The sequence below is a fragment of the Canis lupus genome, unplaced genomic scaffold, assembly GCF_011100685.1.
Source record: "Canis lupus familiaris isolate Mischka breed German Shepherd unplaced genomic scaffold, alternate assembly UU_Cfam_GSD_1.0 chrUn_S1542H1730, whole genome shotgun sequence".
NCBI lineage: Eukaryota > Metazoa > Chordata > Mammalia > Carnivora > Canidae > Canis > Canis lupus.
The window spans coordinates 53186-65371 of record NW_023330381.1 but is presented as its reverse complement, the minus strand read 5'-3'; the positions used below and the strand labels follow the sequence as shown (position 1 = coordinate 65371).

General features: G+C 33.8%; 1 pseudogene; it reads right to left on the bottom strand.

The window, feature by feature from the left end:
* Nucleotides 1-5987: 5987 nt before the first annotated feature.
* LOC119878360 lies at nucleotides 5988-6931 on the bottom strand (annotated as a pseudogene).
* Nucleotides 6932-12186: the final 5255 nt, after the last annotated feature.

Sequence of the window (12186 nt, the reverse complement as noted above, 5' to 3'; positions counted from 1 at the left end):
TCTAAATGTGAGACAAGATTCCATCAAAATCCTAGAGGAGAACACAGGCAACACCCTTTTTGAACTTGGCCACAGTAACTTCTTGCAAGATTCATCCATGAAGGCAAGAGAAACAAAAGCAAAAATGAACTATTGGGACTTCATCAAGATAAGAAGCTTTGCACAGCAAAGGATACCGTCAACAAAACTCAAAGACAACCTACAGAATGGGAGAAGATATTTGCAAATGACGTATCAGATAAAGGGCTAGTATCCAAGATCTATAAAGAAGAAATGTGTGGGAAATATCAGAAAGGGAGACAGAACGTAAAGACTGCTAACTCTGGGAAACGAACTAGGGGTGGTAGAAGGGGAGGAGGGCGTGGGGTGGGAGTGAATGGGTGACGGGCACTGGGGGTTATTCTGTATGTTAGTAAATTGAACACCAATAAAAAATTTTTAAAAAAAAGAACTTATTAAACTCAACAGCAAAGAAACAAACAATCCAATCATGATATGGGCAAAAGACATGAAGAGAAATCTCACAGAGGAGGACATAGACATGGCCAACATGCACATGAGAAAATGCTCTGCATCACTTGCCATCAGGGAAATACAAATCAAAACCACAATGAGATCCCACCTCACACCAGTGAGAATGGGGAAAATTAACAAGGCAGGAAACCACAAATGTTGGAGAGGATGTGGAGAAAGGGGAACCCTCCTTCACTGTTGATGGAAATGGGAACTGGTGCAGCCACTCTGGAAAACTGTGTGGAGGTTCCTCAGAGTTAAAAATAGACCTGCCCTATGACCCAGCCATTGCACTGCTGGGGATTTACCCCAAAGATACAGATGCAATGAAACGCGGGGACGGGAAGATTTAATGGTCTGATTTTTTTCTAGCCATGGAGATAAGGTGCCCTGTAATTTTTAAACTATCAATGACTTTGATTATGTTTGCTAAATATGCTATGGGGGCATAAGAATCAAGGGAAAAAAAACAAGAGGGTCCTTTGTGATTGTTGTATAAAAGCCAGTAATGAATTGTCTAATGAACTTTGACACACAAAAAAATATGTAGTAGTGGGACCATTTCCTTAGAGACACAGAGGTATAACCATAGCATTAAATGTATAAACACAACAATGATATCACAACAAAGCAAATGCTTGGCTTCTTTTCTAAGGCAATTGGATGTAAGATTAAGTTTTATTTGATATAATTATAGATTCACATGTACATGTAATAAATAACAGAAAGAACTCATGCATACTTTACCCAGTTTCTTGCAGTGGTCACATCTTATAAGACACAATCTCACACCCAGGACTTTGGTAACCACACAATACAAGTACAGAAAAATTTCATGATCACAATATCCCCTCATTTGCTCTTTTTTTTTTTTATTTGTAGCCAGGCAAGCCTCCATTTCCCTTAGTCTTTCCATCACTAGAATTCACTAATTTGTTCTCCATTTTCTAATTTTGGCATAAACAAATCAATAGTGCACATGACTGTTGGGATTGACTTTTTGACGTGGCATAATTCTCTGGAGATTTATCCAAGGTGTTATCTATGTCAATAGCTTGTTTCTTTACACTGCTAAATATTCTTCAATTGTGTGGATGTGTAATAATGTGATCAACGCTTACTTTTTAAGTGACATCTGAGTTGTTGCAAATTTTTGGCTATTATAAGGTCATCATGAATATTTATGTGCAGGTTTTATCTGGGTTAAAAGACTAGGCAGTATGGTATATGTATGTGTATAATTTAAAAGTACATTTATATATATTTCCATATATAAATATTTATCCCGGATATATAAGTACTGATGATATGTAATTTATATGCTCTAAACTCACCCACTTAAAGTATGCAGTTCAATGGTTTTAAACTGTATACATAGTTGTATATTCGTCAGTACAGTAAACTTCAATGTGAGAGAATAAAACTATATAGGAGTAATGTTTCTGTCTCACTAGATTTAAGTATTATTCTGACATAGACGATGATGTTAGAATGTGTATGGTAAGCCCTAGAGATAACAATAGAAAAATACATCAAAAATATTGTGGAAGCATCATTAAAAGAATTAAAATGATAAAACTGGAAATATTCACTTAATGCAAAAGGAGGCATTGAAGTAGGAATAGAAGAGGAAGGAGTACAATAGACATCTAGAGAGCAAAAAGTAAAGTGGGAGAGGTACATCCATCTATATCAATAATAACATTACATGTAAATGGATCCAACTATCCAATTGAAAAGCTGAGATTTTCAATCTGGAATAATGAGAAAAAAGTAACCACAGTATACTGTCTATAGAAGATACATACAGATTCAAAAATATAAGCATATTGAAAGTAAAAAATTGGAAAACAAATTTAAAGCATCCAACTACTTAACAACAGAGCCCCAAAATACATAAAGCAAAACTGACTAATGAAGAATAGACAGTTGAGCAACAATAATCGGAGACTTAATTTTCAAAAATGGATAGAGCAACTAGGCTCAAATTCAACAAGGATTTAAAAAAGACTTCTAAAGCAATCAGACCTAATACTCAAATCTACAACACTCAAGTGTAAAACAACAGAATAAAAATTCTTGGCATTGGTGATTTCCTTTTTTTTTGTATCTTTTTATTGGGGTTCAATTTGCCAACATATAGTATAACACCAGTGCTCATCCCATCAAGTGCCCCCCCCCGTGCCTGTCACCCAGTCACCCCATCCCCCCGCCCACCTCCCTTTCCACCACCCCTTGTTCGTTTCCCAGAGTTAGGAGTCTCTCATGTTCCATCTCCCTCTCTGATATTTCCCACTCATTTTCTCTCCTTTCCCCTTTAATCCCTTTCACTATTTTTTATATTCCCCATATGAATGAAACCATGTAGTGTTTGTCCTTCTCCGACTGACTTACTTCATTCAGCATAATATCCTCCAGTTCCATCCACGTTGAAGCAAATGGTGACTTCCTTTATTGAAAAACTGTTTCTATACATTTAGTTTTTTGCTGTTGTATATTCTCTTCTGCATTTTTTGATTTAATTTGTACTTTTTCTTACTTCTTGAAATGGATACTTAGATCATTGATTTTACTGTTTCTTCTTTTAAAATATAAATACTTACACTATATTTCTTTCCAAGCACACCTTTATCTGTATCACACAGGCTTTAGCACATAATATTTTCATATCATAGAGTACAAATATTTTCTAATATTCATTTTGAGCTCCTTTTTTATACAAATGCTTTTCATGTGTATACTATTTAGTTTTTCTAATACATGTGAGATGTTCCACATATTTCATATTGATCACTTACTCAAAACTTCAATTTCATAAACATTTTTTCTCTTGAAAGTAGTGTTCAGCTTTCAGGAGTTTTTTGCACAATATTTCATACTGATGATTAGGTCTGGTTTGTTACATGAGTTGTTTAGATTTCTATATATTGATGCTTTGGTCAGTTTGAGCTATGCAATGCTGAGATAATGTGTAAAAATCACCCACTATGATTATGGATTTTTCCATTTTTCCTTTTTGTTCTATAGGTTCTTATATTCTCAGGTTATATAATAAAGTATATAAAATTTAGAAAATTTTATATATTCTCAATGAATACAACTATTTTTATCAATTTTATTTTTATCAGATTAATTTCCAAACCAGAGAAAAAGAATTTACCTGCAGCCAATGCAAATTTTGTGTTAAATAGATCTAATCGTTCCCCACTACTCAGAAATCAAAAGTTCCAAAATGCCTACCTGTTAAAAACAAAAGACAAAACAAACCATGTGGAATAAATGTAATCAGTCAATTCATTTTTTTCTATCTGAATCTTTATAACGAAGTTTCCAAGTAGTCTTTATAAAGAAATTTGTTGGTTACTCCTCTTTTACTGTTCATACCATAAAGCAGCTACTTTAAACCAATAAATAGAAGGCCAGTGTATATAACAGATATGTGCTATTATCTATTTTCGGTTGTAAAGTATAAAATTATAAATGTTAATATTTTATCAAAGAGAGAAAATAAAATGTCAGCTTTAAATAATCTTAATTTGGGAAGCCTGGATGGCTCTGCGTTGAGCATCTGCCTTTGGCTCAGGTCCGATCTCGGGATCGGGATAAAGTCCCACATCCAGCTCCCTGCATGGAGCCTGCTTCTCCCTCTCCCTCTGTCTGCTTCTCTCTCTGTGTCTCACAGGAATGAATAAATAAAATCTTTAAAAAAAAAATAATCAATTTTCTGACTTTAATGTATATAATATTGAATTTTTTATTTTAATTTTGAAAGGGAAAGTTCCAATATCTACTTTAAATACCTAGGATGAAAAAACTTTTTTTTTTTTTTACATGGGACGAGATGCAACATAAGGATTAGTAAATGCACTCTCTTTAAAAAAACAGCAAATTGTGGAAGGAGCCTCGGTGTCCATTGAAAGATGAATGGATAAAGAAGATGTGGTTTGTGTATACAATGGAATATTACTCAGCCATTAGAAAGACAAATACCCACCATTTGCTTCAACATGGATGGAACTGGAGGGTATTATGCTGAGTGAAGTAAGTCAATCGGAGAAGGACAAACATTATATGTTCTCATTCATTTGGGGAATATAAATAATAGTGAAAGGGAATATAAGGGAAGGGAGAAGAAGTGTGTGGGAAATATCAGAAAGGGAGACAGAACATAAAGACTCCTAACTCTGGGAAGGAACTAGGGGTGGTGGAAGGGAAGGAGGGAGGGGGGGGGTGGGGGTGAATGGGTGACGGGCACTGAGGGGGCACTTGACGGATGAGCACTGGGTGTTATTCTGTATGTTGGCAAATTGAACACCAATAAAAAATAATTTATTATAAAAAATAAAAAATAAGCAAAAAATCAAATAAGGATAAAAAAAACAGCAAATTTTCCAGTAGTATTTAAGAAGAAATAGTCTCAATAATTGTCACCTTGGATGGTCTCTTCAGTTAATATGGCTTTGGCTAAAAATGGTAGACTACTTTTATATGGTCACAAGGCAAGCTACAGTTGGGATGACTCAGCCAAACAGCACTTGAGAGGCACTCTCCAAACTTTATGAAGAATTTGGATACTTACCCTCACACTTATGACACATACTTAAGCCAAATGATCGGCAATCACGCAGATGGCCTTACTTCAAATTCAGTAGCCCTAGGAAAATACTTCTGTGGCTTGATTTTGAATTGCACATGTACAACTTAGTAATTTTGAGTAACTATTTTTTCATGGGCAGTTGAGGTGACAGTCAAGATTTATAGGAATTGTTGGGCTGAACAAAATTCCTATTAAATTTTGTTTATTTGTGTATTAAATTAAATATAAACAAGTGAATTCCTTGTTTGTTACAAAACATTGATGTTGTACTACTTGAGTTATTAGTGTGAGATCTAAGTGGACAGATATACAAGCTTCCCCAAATTTTCAATCTTTCAAAGTCTATTTGAAAGTACATTCAAAGACAAAGGAGAAGAGTGTAGAGGGACGGACTACTTCAATTCCTCAGGCTGGCCAACAGGTTTAAAGTTACTTTCTGGAGATGTCCGGGTAGATGAAGACAATGTAGCTGTATAGCAACCTGTCTCTCTTGTTTCTCCCCAAATGCTACAAAACCATAAAAATAGAAAAGTAAATTCTATACCAGAGGTGGACAAACTTTCTGTAAAAAGCTAGACAGTAAATATTTTGGCATTTGGATCCATGAGGCCTCTGTTAGGCTACTCAACTCTGCCATTAAAGGCCACCATAGACAATAGGCAGATGAGTGAGAGTGGACATGTTTCAATAAAACTTATTTACTAAAGCCAGTGTAGATAGACTTTACCCCCCGTATCTTAATTTTTTTTTACTCTTACACAGCAGGGAGTCTGCTTCTCGCTCTTTCTCTCCCTCTGTTACTGCCCCCCTTCAATGCTCACTGTCTCCCCATCAAGTTAATTAATTAATTAACTAATTAATTAAATTCAGTGTGCTCTTATTTGTGTAAGATAAATGCAATTTTTTTGATTGTGTCATTGAAAGCTCGTTTCACTTGCTTGTTCCTCAAAGTATAAATGAAAGGGTTCAACAAAGGAGCAACAGATGTAGTGAGCACGGATACCCCTTTATTGATATCCACCTCTTCTTTGGCCGAAGGCTTGATATAGATGAAAATACAGCTGCCGTATGTAATGGAACACAACAAGCATGTGTGAAGAACAGGTGGAGAAAGCTTTTTTTTCTTTGAGAAGCAGAAGAAAATCTTAGAATGTCCTGATGATATATATATAGGAAAGAATGACACCTATCAGTGTAATAATGAATGTCAAGTACTGCACAGATTATAACCACCTGTTCTATAACCCATGTATCCGAGCATGAAATCTTAAAAAGAGGAGATGCATCACAGCCAAAATGATCAATGGCATTGGAGTCACAGAATTCCCAGCTGGAGGCCCATACCAAGGGGTGTGATGATGATCAGCAGCCCAGAAATCCAGCAACAGAGGACAAGGATTTGTACAGACTTGTTATTCATGATGGTTCATATAATGAAGGGGGTTGCAGATGGCCACATAGCGGTCATAGGACATGGCTGCCAGGAGAAAAAATTCTGTGACCCCAAAAAGCCCAATAAAAAATATTTGGCAAGCGCAAGCCTTATACGTAATATGTGTTGTCTCCAGTTGTTATACTGTACAGAATCTGGGAATGGCATACGTTGTGAATGAGATTTCTAAGATGGAGAAATTGCAGAGAAAAAAATACATAGGTGTTTTTAAGATGAGAATCCATAAATGTAAGAATGATAATGGTCAAATTTCCAGTAATGCTCAGCACGTAGCTGAGAAATAAGAAGATAAAAAGAAGAACTTGCAGCTGTGGGTCCTCTGTAAGTCCCAACAAGATGAATGTTGTTATTGCTGTGTGATTTCTCATTGTTACCTATGATGTCTTAGGCAATCTACATGAAAAAAAAGTCAAAGAGAAAGTATTTAAACAGAAGAAAGGAAACAATAGGCAAAAATCAATGAACAGAACACAATAAAGCAAGAGAGAAGATCAAAGGAATTGAAAGCTGATTCTTAGAAAAGATAAATAACACTGATAAAACTGCTGTGAGACTGACCTGAAGAAAAGATAGCTTTGTCAGGAATGAGCGCGATAACATCATTAGAGATTATACAGATATTAAGAAGATAAAAATGAAATATTTTGAAAATGTCTGCAGAGTAGATGTGGCAACTTAAATGGAATGCACTAATTCTTTGAAGGATACAATATACCAAAGATAATTCAAGTTGAAATATCTAATATATATAGTCCTATATCTATTAAAGTAAACAAATATGTAGTAAGACATCCCATAAAGAGAACTCCAGGCGCAGACGGCTTAATTGTAGGTTTCTACTAAACAGTCAAGACAAACAAAGGCACCAGTTCTATACAAATCCTTTCAGAAAATTGATGAAACCAAAAATTATAGCATTATCTGATGGAGCTACTCACGTCTGTAACTTAATATAAATGATAACCACAATAAAAAAGGGAAGAGTGAAGGGTCTTATATAGTAATACATTTTCTGCATTCTACCTCCAGTAGTAAAATATTGATTATAACTGGTCTGTGAAATGTTTCTTGGGTACATCATGTCACACACAACTTTTAAGAAATGGTATAGTCAAAACGTACGTTATATAATTAAAATGAAACACTGGGGGCTATTAATTTTGAGGCAGAAAATGAGAAACAAAAGAAAGAACCATGAGAACAAACAAAATGATTAACAGATGTTCAAACATAAATAATTACATTGTATAAATGACCAAACATTACCACACTGATTAAAAGACAGGGATTATAAGAATGTGTTTTTAAGAAACCTCCACCTAGATGCAGTATTTAAACACTTCACTTCAAATATAATGACATAGATAAGTCAAACAATTAAAAAATGACTACCATGTGAACCACAATAAAGGGAATGTTGGAGTAAATATGCTAATATTACCATCAAAGAAAGTTAACAAACATACAAAAGAAAATTACATACCCATTAAAATTATCCAATTCACCGATAACACTAAAGATCTTAATTATTTATGTATTTAACAGTACACCAAAATATAAGAAGAATAAACTGGCATAAATAAAAGAAGAAATAATAGGTAAATTGTAAATCATAGCTGGAGATTTACTAATCGATGGAACTAGTTGACTGAAAATCCACAAAAGTATAGAAAAACTATATGTCAATTATATATAATTGATGTTTTATAGAACACTCTGCCCTAATAATGGCAGAATGCATATTATTTTCTTTTATAAATTTATTTTTTATCAGTGTTCAATTTGCCAAGATATAGAATAAAACCCAGTGCTCATCCCATCAAGAGAATGCACATTATTTGAAGTGTACATGTAAGACTGCAAAATCGGTATCCCAACAAGAGAGGTAAAATAAAACAAATTATTAATGAGTTTTAAACAAACTGGAATCATATAGAAGATCTTCTCTGACCACAAAGAAATCAAACTAACAATCAATAACCAAAGAAAAAATGGAAAGAAAATATTTACAAATTAAACAGGTTGCTTCTAAATACTTTATGAGTCAACCACTAAGACTCAAAGGAAATAAAATAACATATTGAAATAAATGAAAAATATGTGGAATGAAGGTAAACCTAGGAACGAGTGGAAAATTTATAATGTTAAATGTTTATATTACAAAAGAAAAAGTTTCAAACCAAATATTAAATCCTTGACAACAATAACAAAAAAGCTGAAAAAAAGAGTGAAAAAACTACCCAAAGAATGAGACGGAAGCAAAGATAGAGATAAGACTAGAAGTCAACAAAATTAGAAACAAAAATACAATAGAGAAAATTAATCTAACCAAAAGCTGTTTTGTTTTGTTTTTAAAGATTTTATTTCTTTATTCATGAAAGACACGGGCAGAGCCATAGGCAGAGGGAGAAATAGGCTTCCCCACAGGGAACTGCTTGATACTGGATGTCCAAGATCATCCCCTGAGACCAAGGATGATGCTCAACTGCTGAGCCACCCAGGCCCCCCCTAAAAGCTGGTTCTTTAGAGATTAATAATATTGATGAACTTCTAACCAGACTGACAAGCAAAACAACAAAATAACACAGTGAGAGGAGGAAAACACACTTCACTTCCTAGAAAAATCAGAAATGAAACCTATCATCCCAGATCTCAGATATTAAAAGGATATTAGAGGATACTGCAAACCATTAACAAAAATATTTTAGAGAGCTTAAATGAAACAGATGAATATTTCAAAGTCAGCAAACTACAAAAACACATCCAAAATGAAATACATAACCTGAAACAATCCTACAACTAGTAAAGAAATAGAATTTGTAGTTAAAGACATTCTAAAGTAAAACTTCTAGGACTAGAGATTTAAACATGAGATATTATGAATTTTATCTAATGTCGTTGAGAAAATAAGAGTAGGGAATGTATCCAACCTTATTTTTTGAGGATTTAAGAAACACCTGTAAGATTTAGATAGAATGCAAGGGCCGAATGCAAGGGATTTAAGAAACACCTGTAAGATTTAGATAGAATGCAAGGGCCGAGATCACATCTGAAGAACATAAAGAATGATGGGGGTTTTCACTCTTGGATATTAAGACTTATTTTTAAGAAAACATCATTAAGAGTATATTGCAAAACAAATCAATATTAAATTTCCTCATAAAACAGACGATATTAAGCACCCCCCTCCCTCTCCTTTATAAGGTGAGTGTAACCATGATATCAAAACCAAGGATACTATAAAAAAGAAAAACTATTGAACTATATCTTCTATATACCTAGATAGAAAATTTCAAAGAAACAATAGCCAATCAAACTCATTATGCTCAATAGCAATATAAGCATAACACATCAGGAGAAGGCAACATTTACCCCAGGAATTCAATGTTGGTTCAATATTTGAAATCAACTTATTCTCCACAATAACAGAAAAAGGGAGAATCCATGTTTCTTCTGAATAGTTTCAGGAAAAAAATATTTGCCAAAATTCAACACTTCTTTATGCTTAAAATTTTTCTCAGTAAAGTAGAAGCAGAGAAAACTGTCTCCATGTGATAAAGGATACTTAGTTATATATATAAAAAAAAAACAACCCAAAACTTCTGCTAATATCAAATATGAGGGGGAAAGCCTGAAAGCTTTCCTCTAAAATTATGAACTATGCAAAGATGGCTACTTATAGTTCATGTTTAACCATGTGCTGGAATTCCCAGCCAGTAAAATAAGGTGAGAAAAAATAATGACATTTTGATTAGCAATATAGGAGTTTAATCATCTTCCTTTGATAGCAGGATTGGGGGGATAAGGAATCCTAAATGATCTACAAGATAATCTTTGAATAAATAAGTGAGTTTAACAAAAGCATGAGATAGAGCGTTGATATATATAAAAAATTCTATTTGTGTATAACAATGAGCATTTGAACTTGAAAAAATTTTTTAAAATTACAAAAAATTACAGCTTCATTTAAACATTAAATACTTGTGCATAAATTGAACAAATAATAGTATAGTATAGCAATACAATGGAAAGTTTAAAAAACTGACATGGAGATATGTTTAAACACATAGCTTATTGGGATAGAGCAATGTGTACTTAAATAGAATAATATCAGGCAAATTGAAGGGAAAAATAATGTCTTATCACAAATGGTGCTGCTACAATAATACATACATATGGATAAAAATGAACACAAATGAAAAATAAAATAGAGCATAGACCTAATAAAACCTGCTTTTCAAAAATACTGTTAAAAAGTGAAAAGGAGGGCAGCCCTGGTGGCTCAGCGGTTTAGCGCTGCCTTCAGTCCAAGGCCTGATCCTGGAGACCTGGGATCGAGTCCCACGTCTGGCTCCCTGCGTGGAGCTTGCTTCTCCCTCTGCCTATGTCTCTGCCTCTCTGTGTCTCTCATGAATAAATAAATGAAATCTTTTTAAAAAAAAGTGAAAAGGAGGTGCCAGTCTGGCTCAGTCAGAAGAACTATGAGACACTTGATTTTAGGGTTGAGTTCAAGTCCACACGGAGTGTAGAGATTACACAAATAAATAAACTTTTAAAAAAGAGCTGTTTAAAAAAATGAAAAGAAAGGCCCAATACTAGGAGAAGATATTTACAAAACATGTATTTACAAAGGTCATGTATTTAGTGTACAGATATATGTCTACACAGAGTATATATGCACATATATATTTGGGACATATTTCATTATATATATATGAAATACATCTTACTTAACCTATGCTATGTATATAATATGATGGATACAAAGGAACATGTATGTGTGAGTGTACACATGTACTCAAATACACAGTTTACCAATAAAAAGAAAACAGCCCAATGAAACTGGTAAAAGATTTGAACATATACTGCACATAGGAAGAGGCATGTATATCAAATGTGCACATGAAAGAAGCTCAACATCATTAGTGATTAAGGAAATAAAACTTAAATGATAATAAGACATTACTAAACATTTGTTCCAATAATAAAAATGAAATGTATTAACAATAGCAAGGGTGGGAAAAACAGGAAGCAGTTGAAATTTTCTTATCACTGGTGGAAATAGAAAGTAGTAAAACCAGTGTGGAATATAGTTCTGCAATTTCTTAAAAACTTAAAAGTGTATCTATTATGTAACATGACAAATCCATCCCTAAGAATTTACCTAAGAGGAAAAAAAAATGTCCTTAGAAAGACTTGATAATTGCAATTTTATTCATAATAATCAAAAGAGGAATGTAATATAAGTAATCATTGAGAAGTACTTTATCTTTTAAAGATTTTATTTATTCATGAGAGACACAGGCAGGGGGAGAAGCAGGCTCCATGCAGGGTACCTGATGCAGGACTCAATCCCAGGACCCTAGGATCACGCCCTGGACCAAAGGCAGGAGCTAAACCACTGAGCCACCCAGGGATCCCTGTGAGAAGTAATTCAAAAAGTGGTATATATAAATATACATGGAGGGCTACATAGCAGGAAAAGAATAAAGAATTCATGTGTGTGATACTGTGGATAAATCTCAAAGTCGTATGCCAGAGGAAAAAATATATATGTATTAAAGGGAAAATACTATAAGATTTAGTTTAATTAGAAAAGACAAACCAAATCTAGTATGAAGGA